This window comes from Cervus elaphus, chromosome 30 (assembly GCF_910594005.1).
Source record: "Cervus elaphus chromosome 30, mCerEla1.1, whole genome shotgun sequence".
In the NCBI taxonomy this organism is placed as follows: domain Eukaryota; kingdom Metazoa; phylum Chordata; class Mammalia; order Artiodactyla; family Cervidae; genus Cervus; species Cervus elaphus.
The window spans coordinates 47,322,738-47,335,707 of record NC_057844.1 but is presented as its reverse complement, the minus strand read 5'-3'; the positions used below and the strand labels follow the sequence as shown (position 1 = coordinate 47,335,707).

The window sequence follows — 12,970 nt, the reverse complement described above, 5'->3', positions numbered from 1 at the left end:
GTACATAATGTATGTGTACATACATGTATGTGTGTATACATGTGTGTTAATATATGTACGTGTGTGTGTGTGTGTGTGCTCAGTCACTAAGTCGTAGACTCTTTGTGACCCTATGGACTGTGGCCCACCAGGCTCCTCTGTCCATGGGATTTCCCAAGCAAGAATACTAGAGGGGTTGCCATTTCCTGCTCCAGACAATCTTCCCCATGCGGGGATCAAGCCCACGGATCCTGCATCTCTTGCATTGGAAGGCAAATTATTTACCACTGAGCCATCTGGGAAGCCTTACATATATATATACATTACATATATACATATGTACTTACATATATATGTAATTCCCTGCCTGAGTACTACGTACCCTTCACCTTCACAAATGTTATCTCATTTAATCTGCTCAGAAAAATTAAATAATTCACTTAATTACATTGAAGTAGTAATTCAAAGCCTGGTTGGAACCCTAATCTGTCTGATGCAAAGTCGTATGGAATTTCCACCATTTTTGCCACCTTTCTGATCTCTGTAGATCCGGCATCTAGCAGAATTGCAGCACTGTTGAGCTTCGTGTCATCCTGGATGCCCACTGCCACACCAGCTGCTATCAGCTCGGGCAATACTTCTTCAACATGTCTCCTGGTCTTCATAAATCCTCTGTCTTCAGTTTTTAACTTTGTCCCATTATAGGCAGAGCAAAGACACCTTGCTGAATAAAACTTACCTTTGCTATTCTGTGGAGTGTTCCATTCCTACTCCAGGCTATTTTCTAACTTACCACTATCAGCTTAAACTTAAAGGATAAGTGCTCGCTTTGGCAGCACATATACTAAAGTTGGAACAATACAGAGAAGATTAGCATGGCCCCTGTGCAAGGATGACATGCAAATTCGTGAAACGTTCCATATTTTTAATAGAAAGCCCAGAGATAAATTCACGTACTTATGGACACCTTATCTTCAACAAAGGAGGCAAGAATATACAATGGAAAAAAAGACAACCTCTTTAACAAGTGGTGCTGGGAAAACTGGTCAACCACTTGTAAAAGAATGAAACTAGAACACTTTCTAACACCATACACAAAAATAAACTCAAAATGGATTAAAGATCTAATGTAAAACCAGAAACTTTAAAACTCCTAGAGGTGAACATAGGCAAAACACTCTCCGACATAAATCACAGCAGGATCCTCTATGACCCACCTCCAAGAATATTGGAAATAAAAGCAAAAACAAACAAATGGGACCTAATTAAACGTAAAAGCTTTTGCACAACAAAGGAAACTATAAGCAAGGTGAAAAGACAGCCTTCAGAATGGGAGAAAATAATAGCAAATGAAGAAACAGACAAAGGATTAATCTCAAAAATATACAAGCAACTCCTGCAGCTCAATTCCAGAAAAATAAATGACCCAATCACAAAATGGGCCAAATATCTAAACAGACATTTCTCCAAAGAAGACATACAGATGGCTAACAAACACATGAAAAGATGCTCAACATCACTCATTATCAGAGAAATGCAAATCAAAACCTCAATGAGGTACCATTACATGCCAGTCAGAATGGCTGCTATCCAAAAGTCTACAAGCAATAAATGCTGGAGAGGGTGTGGAGAAAAGGGAACCCTCATACACCTTTGGTGGGAATGCAAACTAGTACAGCCACTATGGAAAACAGTGTGGAGATTTCTTAAAAAACTGGAAATAGAACTGCCATATGACCCAGCAATCCCACTTCTGGGCATACACACCGAGGAAACCAGATCTGAAAGAGACACGTGTACCCCAATGTTCATTGCAGCACTGTTTATAATAGCCAGGACATGGAAGCAACCTAGATGCCCATCAGTAGACAAATGGATAAGGAAGCTGTGGTACATATACACAATGGAATATTACTCAGCCATTAAAAAGAATTCATTTGAATGAGTTCTAATGAGATGGATGAAACTGGAGCCCATTATACAGAATGAAGTAAGCCAGAAAGATAAACACCAATACAGTATACTAACGCATATATATGGAATTTAGAAAGATGGGAACGATAACCCTATATACAAGACAGAAAAAGAGACACAGATGTATAGAACAGACTTTTGGACTCTGTAGGAGAAGGCGAGGGTGGGATGATCTGAGAGAACAGCATCGAAACATGTATATTATCAAGTTTGAAACAGATCGCCAGTCCAGGCTGGATGCATGAGACAAGTGCTTGGGGCTGGTGCACTGGGACGACCCAGAGGGATGGGATGGGGAGGGAGGTGGGAGGGGGGATCAGGATGGGGAACACATGTAAATCCATGGCTGGTTCATGTCAGTGTATGGCAAAAACCACTACAATATTGTAAAGTAATTAGCCTCCAACTAATAAAAATAAATGGAAAAAATAATAATAATAAACTTAAGGAATAATTATCAAATTTTTACTCTAGACTTCAACTCTTGATTTTTTCCTGAGTTTCCATATCTCTGTGAGATATCTCTACTTACTAATTTCACTCTTATTCTAAACTTCAAGCCTTATTTCCTAAAATTATTCTTCCTTCAATTATTCTATCAGTGAGGTACTATCTCCATCCACCCAGAATAACCATCTTAGATTCTTCTCTTATGTAAACAAAATGGAATTATAGTGTGTAATCATCACTCCTCTGTTCAAAACACGTTTTAGATTAACCCTGTATGCCACTCTACTCCACATTAGTCAGAAATACACTTCCGGAATATTGCTTAGCCATGGAAAGGAATGAAGTACTGACACAAGCGACAAGGCAGATGCACCTTAAAAAACATTCTGCTAAATGAAATAAGCCAGACACAAACTGTTACAAATTACATGATTCTCTTTTATGAACTACCCAGAACTGACAAATCTGTTGAGACAAAATACAACCTGGTGGTAGCCAAAGGCTGGAAAATGGGGGAAACTTCTTCTAAACAGTAAGGACTTTCACTTAGAAATAAGGGAAATATTTTGGACATTCCATGCCTGTCCAGTGGTTAGGACTCTATGTTTTCACTGCCAAAGGCGCAGGTTTGATCCCTATTTGGGGAACTAGGATCTCTGGGTCCCCAAATTAATTTTCCATAAACATCAGTACACGCCATGCCTGTCTCCTCAACAGATTTCAAGTGCAACCACTCATTTCTCAGACCAGTAGTCTCAATGTCCACCTAAATTCTCCACTGTCCATCTTTAAGTTTCTTTTATCTTATCCCAGCTTCTCAATGGATCATTCACATCTCCCTTCTCTGAACTCCTTATGCATTCAGAGAGTTCTATAGAATGCAGTGCTTTCACTTGATATGTAATATATGTATCACCTAACTAGAGGCTCTGCTCCCTTTAAGGCTAAATATCATGTCAGAGACTTCATTGATTCTCATGCTGCCTGTTTCACTTTTGGGAATCTAGGAAGTACTGAAGAAATGCTTCATTGATTACTCATTAACTACTCCTCGGGAAAGTTAATCATCCATTTCTCCCACTCCTTCTGCTAAGCTATAGTATATCTTTTGTTTAAAATCACCCCCAATCTGCTCTGTGAAGCCTTCTCTTTCTATTCCTTATTTAGCAAGGAATAGCTTCTCCAATTTAGGGAAAATTGACTACATGTCTCTAACAAAGAAGCACAATTAAGACACAGGCCCAGGATCTATGAGATAGGATAAAAATGGCAGTTTACTTTAACCATCTTTTCTTTATAGGGAATTTCTGAAGTCACATCCCTTACATTCACTGACCTCTATGGAAAGAATAGATAGTCATAAGGGGGAAAATTGATCCATATCTCCAGAATAAGGTTTAGGAAAAACACTTCAAAATATATGCCTCTCTCAACTAAAAAACAAAAAAACAAATAAATCATTAATTGAAAACACTAAATCTTTTGTCCAAGCAACTAGTCTTTTACAGCTCTGTTTACCCTCCTTTGTCCCACATGTTTATCATGCGGCATAAGGTGGAAATCATTACTGTGCCGAAGCTTCTATAAGAGGTTATGGTTGGGTACGAGGGGGAAGGTATGCAAATCAGTTAAAGTAAGAGTTCAGAGAGTGAAGCTGGAATAAGGGCAGATATTTTACCTCTAGACTTGGGACATTCCAACACTTAAATTTTTTATAACCTCAACTAAGAATAAAGGCAAGCCTAAAAGGTCTTCCAGTTTTAAGTAGCTTCCTTTCTGAGAAGCAAGAGTGCTACACTCTGACAAAGGCAGAGGTAGATTTGGGGTAGGAACAAGATATAAATATATCAACACCCAATAGACATAGATCCAAACACAGTGGGAATCTGATAAGGGTTAAAATCAGCATAAGAAAGAGATTCAGATTATTTCTAATATCAAGGAGTTGCCATTTTCATAACTTTATGATTATTTCATCATGTTTATTTAATACATGCTGGTAAAGTCCATAAGCTGTCTTGTTTTGTACATTTATATACATATTTTTTCTCCCATGATTGAGGTTCTTTTTTAACGTATTTTTTATGTTATATTTTCATGAGCAATTCCACTCTGGCTTCAGAACAACATTTTTCCACCCACATAGGAAACCCTGCCAAGCCTTCAAGGTTTTGCAATATTCTTTTGTAGTATTCCTTTTATCAGAGAATCAAGCAAATATTAATTTTTTTTCTGAAGAGAGAAGTATGCTTCCCTGGCAAGCACCTATGTTACAGTGTGATATAATATGAATTATCAACACATTCTGTATGTTCTCCAAAGACTTCAATCAAGATACCATGGTAGCTGTTAGCTTCAATGAAAGGCATTTGTGTGGAATTAAGGGCTGTATGTGGCTCAGAGCCCTTAAGCCTTTTCATGAACAAATACATAATTTAAGACTCTTGCTGTCTTTTTTCCTGGCCAGTTCACAAGATCAATCACTTCATTTTTCACAAGCCCGGGACTCCTAAGATTCAATGGTTCTTAGATATCCTGCAGTGGGAACTTTATTCAACACAGAATACCTTTGCCATGGAAAACCAGACAGGTGTGAAAGCAGAGATGACCTGGTTTCAATTCATTGACAAGATATTAACCTCAGGAACTAAAAAGTGCCTTTATTTCTTGAGGTTTAGATTCATTTAAAAGCCACCATGGCAGTGGTTTGAAAGGGAAAAAAGAAGACCGTGGAAGAAATAGAAGGAAAAAAATCAAAGAAGGAGTGCCAAGGAATTCAGTCTCTGGGACACACCTGAGGCTTGATATAGCACACCCAACTTTGATTTCTCTCCAAACTCCTAGATGGAATTGCACTTGTGGAAATCCTGGCTCAGATGTGTCCTCCTGGAAAGTCAATGTAGCTTAAAATTTAGGATTGTTTAAGTTTTAAATACTAGCAACATCAAACCTATACCAATTAGAAACTAGAAAAAAGGGAATGAGATTTATTGGAGAAAATCACAAGCGACACCAAGGGCTAACACAGCTCAAGGCTCACCAAGAAAAGGATTATTCTCCATGATTTAGATGAACAGATCCACACTCTAAAAGCTTCCCAGTCCTTTAATTAAAAGAAGCACATTTGGAGGATAGAAGTATGCCTATGCATAATGAGTCATCCTAGAGCATATAATTTTAAGCCTGTAACTCATTATCAATTTAAATCATATAGGCTCTGGAATGCAATGAGAGATGCTAACGCTGGCAAAGGAATGAAGCCTCACACTAGTAATTCTGTGTGTGTGTGTGTGTGTGTGTGTGTGTGGTGTGTTTGTCCCACCCATGTATATAAAGTTACTGACAAATGGGACCATACGGAGCATTCATTTCTGAGGTTCCTTGTTTGATCATGCCACAGTGGCTATTTGACCGAGCTATTATAGGTATCCCTCTTTGCCAATAAGGAAATCTTGATGAATAATGAAAACTTCCTCAAGACCATACACAGAAACAAGTAGGTCCCCTGCAGAAAGTGAGCTCAGTTTTGGAAAGGAAGTCACCTGCATTCATCAGATCCATTTACCCATTCATTACAAAATAGTACTCACATCCCACCAAATAGAGTATCAAATTGGTCACATAGTCATTAAGTAACCTGGCTCTACCTACTCATAAGGAGAAATGGAAGAGTTAAGGAGTTATTGAGCACACAACATCAGTGCTCCTGACTGGTGGGGGCAGCCATGAAACCCCTTTTAAAAGAATTAATGGGAATATCTGAGAGTAACACTGTTCATTCCCTTCATGGCAACCAGTATCAATGATCAGTTTCCCAGAGTTACATGTCCTTCCAGGAAAGGAAAGGGAAGCAGACTGGCATCGTACTCTACATGAAGATGATGTCTACCTGATACTATCTTAGATTTGTTTGAGCATAGGAAGTTTGTTTTATATAATACTTCTCAGTAGTCAGCAAGTTCATGCCATGACACTGTGCTCATTTGCTCAGTTGTTTCTGACTCTTGTGACCCTGTGGACTGTAGCCCACCAGGCTCCTCTATCCATGGGATTTTTTAGGCAAGAATACTGGAGTGGGTTGCCATTTCCTTCTCCAGGGATCACTATGGAGAGATCATAAATTCTACTTAGCAGATGGGGGGTGGATTTTGTTTATTTGTCTTTGGTCATAATGTGACTCAAAAGCAAAAACTCTATGAAAATTTAAAAAGTATCAATAAGGTTTTCATTCTTCTCTGTTCAGTGTAAGAGAAAGTCAAAGCATGTTCATAATCTCTTGCACATTAAGATCAAATATATTGTTGTAATGGTTGTTTCTCTGTAAGGTCAGTTTTCCATAGTTCAGATTTTTGTAAGGTACAGCATGACTATCACACGGAGCTAAGTAAGTAGTTAATATGTAAAGAATCTACCTGCCTCCACTATATAGGCACTTAGTGGGGCAGTTGGATAATCATTTAACATATTAATACTCCAATAAATATAATTTATTGGATTTGAATTCAACATGCTGAATTGATAACACCCCAGTAAAATGTTGCTAAACACAAGGACAGATTTTAGCCCAAAATAACAAAGAGATTGGGAGGGCTAAGAATGGGAAAAATATCAGTGAATAGGAGATAAGTTCTGGGGCACACAATGGTAACTAATGAAACCAACTGGTTTTTCTCAGAGAGGTTCAAAATATATTAAAATCATAAAGAGCAAGATACCATGGAAAATGAAAACTAAGAAAATATGATAAGATCTAAGCAATTAAAGTATAATTATTGAACACATGACCCTGTCACCCCACTCATAAATATATAATCCAAGAAAAATGAAAGCAGGGTCACACTAAAATTTGCACTTGAAAGTTCAGTGTTACTATTTTCATTAAAAAAATAGTGGAAAAAACCAAATGTCCATCATCTGATAAACAAATAAACAGAATGTTTTATGTCCATGTAATAGAATATTATGTAATCATAAACGGAAATTGGAGGAGGAAATGGCAACCCACTCCAGTGTTCTTGCCTGGAGAATTCCATCGACAGAGGAGCCTGGCAGGTTACAGTCCATGGGGTCACAAAGAGTCAGACACAACTGAAGTGACATAGCATAAACAGAAATGAAATACTGACACAGGCTAAAACACAGTTGAACCTTGAAAACACTATGCTGGGTGAAAGAAGCCAGATACAAAAGGCCTCATATCATATGATTCCATTTATATGAAATATCCAGAGTAGGCAAATCCATAGAGAAAAAGCAGACTAGTGTGTGCCAACATCAGTCCTTCCAATGACTGATGCTGAAGCTGAAACTCCCAAAAACTTTGGCCACCTGATGTGAAGAGCCAACTCATTGAAAAAGACCCTGATGCTGGGAAAGATTGAGAGCAGGAGGAGAAGGGGGCAACAGAGGATGAGATGGTTGGATGGCATCACTGACTCAATGGACATGCGTCTGAGCAAACTTAGGGAGATAGTGATGGACAGGGAGTCTGGTGTGCTGCAGTTCATGGGGTCACAAAGAGTCAGACACGACGGAGAGATGGAACAACAAAAGTGTGTACCAGGAGCTGGGGAACAGGGGAGAGGAGAGTGACTGTCAGGGAGTATAAACTTTCTTTTCGTGGTGATGTAAATATTCTAAATTTTCAAAGTCCTGAATTATGATAGTTGCTCAATCCTGTGAATGTACCAAAAGCCATTGAATTTACATTTTAATGAATGAATAGTACAGTATGTGAATTACACCTCAATAAAGACATAGATAGATATAAAATCATCAAGCAAATAATCGAGACTATCCCAGAGCTGAAGAGTCAAAACATGTCCTCACTTAAACACGTCATTGGGAAATTTCCAAAACCCAAAGATAAAGAGAAGATTCTCAAATCTTAGAGATTCTCGTCTACAAATGAGTGACATTCCATCTGGTATTGGATGTCTCATTGCCAGCAGTGGACACCAGAAGACAGTATTTTCAATGCTTGGAGGAAAAATGATTTTCAATACAGAATCCTTTATACAATCAAGCTCGAAATCAAATAAAACTCAAGGAGAACTAAAAAATCTCCCTCCTAAACATCCCTCTTTAAGGTTTGCTAAGGATGGATTTCCACAAAATGTGGATGGAAAACCAAGATGGAAAAGCAATAAGAAAGAAAATATGAGATTTAGAAACCAGAAAATTCAACCAAGATAGAACGAAAAGAAAGAAATCCCCAAATGGCAGCTGTGAACCAGCGTTGTGAGGAGCAACCATGCCAATTACCGTGAGAGGACAGAGGCCCCTAGAAGGTATCTAAGAATATTCCCTTTATTTTGGGGACTGGATACCATCTTTGAGAAAGAAAAGCAACTTAAACATGAGAGAAAGATAGAGAAAAATGTAAGTTTAAAAAGTCCTCATCTCCCATAATAGTCATTTCCATAACAGAAAAGCAATAGAAAAATCTAAAAAAAAAAAATAGAGAACTAAGTATATTTAGTGAAATGACGGTAACCATGAGAAGAACTTAAATCAAAAAAAGATTCAAAATTAAATGCAGTTCCCTCTGATCATCAGGGCTTCCTTGGTGGCTCAGACGTTAAAGAATACGCCTGCAATGCAGGAGACCTGGGTTCAATCCCTGGGTCAGCAAGATCCCCTGGAGAAGGAAATGGCAACTCACTCCAGTATTCTTGCCTGGAGAATCCCATGGACAGAGGAGCCTGGAGGGTTATAGTTCATGGGGTCACAAGAATCAGACAGACTTAGTGACTCAACCACCACCACACTGATAATTAAGATTTGTGGTAGTGACAGGTGAGGAAAAGGGACTATTGTTTTCTCCTTATAAACCCTTCTATAGTATTTTTTAACCATAATTATGTATTATTTTGATTAAACTGCTTTAATATTTAAAAATAAAATACATTCACTTATCACTTACCACATGTAAAGTACTATGTTAAGGTATAAAGGGAGATATAAAACTGAATAATTTATAATTTCCATGGGGTGAAACCAAATATATACACCAACTATGGAACTTCTTTGTAAATTGAAATGAATATTGTAAGAAATGTTACCCCTGTCCCACAAAAAAAGGTGCAGAAGATGATTAATTCTGCCTTCAGATAAAGCAAAGTTGTGTAAAAGAGGCAACATTTGAGCTACACCCTAAGGTATTGGTAGGATTTTGATGGATGGAGAAAGGAAAAAGTATATTCTAGTTTGTCCTAAAATGCATTCCACAAAAGGACAATCATTTTTAGACATTCCTAACCAAAAGCCAATTACACCTTCCAGGAAGGAGCTGTTATTTTTGAAATACTCATCTGAAGAGGAGAAGAAATATTCAGAATATTTCATGCTAAGCTCTGACTTACCTGTACCAGAAAATATTTTCTGAGCTTATGAGTCACTTAGTTACTTAAAGACGAAAACCCTGAGAGAAACGAGATTATATTGTGTGTCAGTGACCATAAAGATTAAATTCATTTACCTAGAACAGTTTCTGTTGACTTAAATATGCATTAAGTTGACTTCTCTAATTCTGTAATAAGAATAGCAGCGCTTATTTCATGGAAAATGTTTGCACTGAACCATAGTTTGAGTGCTTTTTCCTTTTATATTTTTTATTAGTGCTGATTTTGGTATCCAAACTTAGATATTTATTGAAGACTTAGATTCAGAACTAAATCATTATTATCTACACCAACAAATTTGCTCTAAATATTTTATTTATTTTTCATTGACTTTTTTTAAAGAAATAAGATTTTTTTCAAAACCAATTTAGAGGCAGAATAAGTGATTTACACTAAGATTTATTGACTTTGTTATGAAATCATATGAAAAATCAAAAAACTTTTTGATTAAAACAAGTTTATTTTTGTTGTCAGTTAAAAAAAAATTATTGTTCTAATTTTTAGCACCTCTGTGCCTTTCACTACTTAAAATGTACACCAAATTGCTATGAGGATGAGACGGAATCTAAATATTTTTAAAGCTTTAAAAGTAGATTTAATAGTTAATGATTTTTTTTTTAACATCATGAAGTTTCATTAAAATCTCCTGTTTACTCTTCCACTTTACATGCTCAATCTCAACTGCTTTCACATATTAACTTCATTTACTCAGGCCGAGATAAGACTAGCAGGAAGGAAAAAAATGGACTTTAGTTTTTTAAGTTGACAGATACTTACTGAGTGCCTAGTTTGTACATAGAAGTATGCTAGGTACTCTGGAGAATATCAAAGTAGTATGAAATCTGATCCCTGTTCTCAATCTTATATTGGGAGATTAAATGAACACAATGAAATTGCAAAACAATGCAATATGGGAATAAGTGCCAATGGGAGTCAGGGGCACGGGCAGCAACTGGTAGAGTTTTGGAGAATGAAGGACTCAAATGGAACTATAATGGAGTTAACTGATGGTCTCCAAGGAAGATGTGAGCTCTAAGTGCTGAGTTTAAAGGGTCAGATGGGTAGAGAGAAGAAGCACGCTCAGGCCATGCAAAAGGCTATGATGTGAGCAGAGTTGCAAAGAGAGAAAAGAGTATATTGTATCTGAAGTTCTAGTTTGGCGAACTGGGGCAAATTCTCAGTAAAGGAAGAGTAGGATAAGGTTGGAGTAGTCTGGAGTCAAGCTGTAAGCAATTTTGGAAGTATTCTGTTGGCAATAGGAAAGCATTGAGATGCTGTGAAATAGAGGATGACAGAGCAAAACCAGCTTTTGAGTAGATTAATACTGCAACCCTATACAAGTACTAGGAGAAACAGAAGACAGAAGACTATTCAACTTTCTAAATATGAGGTGATTGTAATCCCAATTATGGTGGTAGAAGAAAAAGACAAAAAAGAAAGAACAGACATGGAAAAAAAAATAATGCATCAACAGGATTTGCTGACTAATTTGAGACAGTTCTTAGGTATGTATATAAATATAATTATAAATACTTTCAATCTCAACATGTTCAAAACTAAGTTCAGAATCTCTGCCCACCCAAAACTGACCTTCCTTCTGGTTTTATTCCCTCAGTAAATGGTATCTTCATCCATCCAGATGCCCAAACCAGAAAGCTAGATGGAGAATCGTGCCAGTTCTTCACTCTTCTGTTTTCTCACTCCCTTCCCCAATCAATCACCAAGTCCTAATATTCCTCTCCTATTTCTCACATCTACCCATTTCTCTCCTACTTTCTACTTTTCCCTGGTTCAGGCCATCAGCTCTTGTCTGGGTCATCACATGACTCCTAACATATCTTCCTGCCATTCATCCCACTGCTCCCCAATACATTCTTAAAACCATAGTCTGAATGATCTTTTTAAAAGTAAATTGATCTGATGGTAGAATATTGCAATTTAACCCACTCACATATGCAAACAAAATGTTGTTGCTCACTCAGTCATGTCCAACTTTGTGACCCCATGGACTGCAGCATATCAGGCTTTCCTGTCCTTCACAATTTCCTGAAGTTTGCTCAAACTCATGTCTAGTGAGTTGCTGATACCATCCAGCCCTCTCATCCTCTGTCACCCCCTTCTCCTCCTGCCCTCCTCAATCTTTCCCAGCATCAGGGTCTTTTCCAATGAGTTGGCTCTTCACATCGGGTGACCAAAGTATTGGAGCTTCAGCTTCAGCATCAGTCCTTCCAATGAATATTCAGGGTTGATTTCCTTTGACATTGACATATTTGATCTCCTTGCAGTCCAAGGGACTCTCCCAGAGTATTCTCCAGCACCACTGTTCAAAAGCATCAATTTTTTGGTGCTCAGGCTTCTTTATGGCCCAACTCTCACATCCATACATGACTACTGGAAAAACCATAATTTTGACTAGACAGACCTTTGTCAGTAAAGTGATGTCTGTTTTCTAATACACTGTTTAGGTTTATCATAGCTTTTCTTCCAAGGAGCAAGCATCTTTTCATTTCATGACTGTAGTCACTGTCCACAGTGATTTTGAAGCTCAAGAAAATAAAGTCTGTCACTGTTTCCATTTTTTACCCATCTATTTGCCATGACGTGATTGGGACCAGGTGCTTTGATCTTCATGTTTTGGAGGTTGAGTTTTAAGCCAGCTTTTTCACTCTCCTCTTTCACCTTCATGAAGAGGCTTTTTAGTTCTTCACTTTCTGCCATAAGGGTGATGTCATCTGCATATCTGAGGTCATTGATGTTTATCCCAGCAATCTTGACTCCAGCTTGAGCTTCATTCAACCAGCATTTCGCATGATGTACTCTGCATATAAGTTAAATAAGCAGAGTGACAATATACAGACTTGATGTACTTGTTTCCCAATTTGGAACCAGTCTGTTGTTTCATGTCTGGTTCTAACTGTTGCTTCTTGACCTGCATACAGGTTTTTCAGGAGGCAGATAAGGTGGTCTGATATTCCCATCTCTTTAAGAATTTTCCACAGTTTGTTATGATCCACACAGTCTAATGCTTTAGCATATTCAGTGAAGAAGAAGCAGATATTTTTCTGGAATTCTCCTGCGTTTTCTATGATCCAACAGATGTTGGCAACTTGATCTGTGATTCCTCAGCCTTTTCTAAATCCAGCTTGTACATCTGGAAGTTCTCT

At 37.7% G+C, this 12,970-nt stretch overlaps 1 non-coding gene across 1 annotated transcript; it reads left to right on the top strand.

Annotated features, from left to right (window-relative positions):
* The first annotated feature begins 799 nt into the window (after positions 1 to 799).
* LOC122687192 lies at positions 800 to 906 on the top strand. The gene has a single exon (XR_006339084.1). It is a non-coding gene; the product is annotated as a U6 spliceosomal RNA (small nuclear RNA).
* Positions 907 to 12,970: the final 12,064 nt, after the last annotated feature.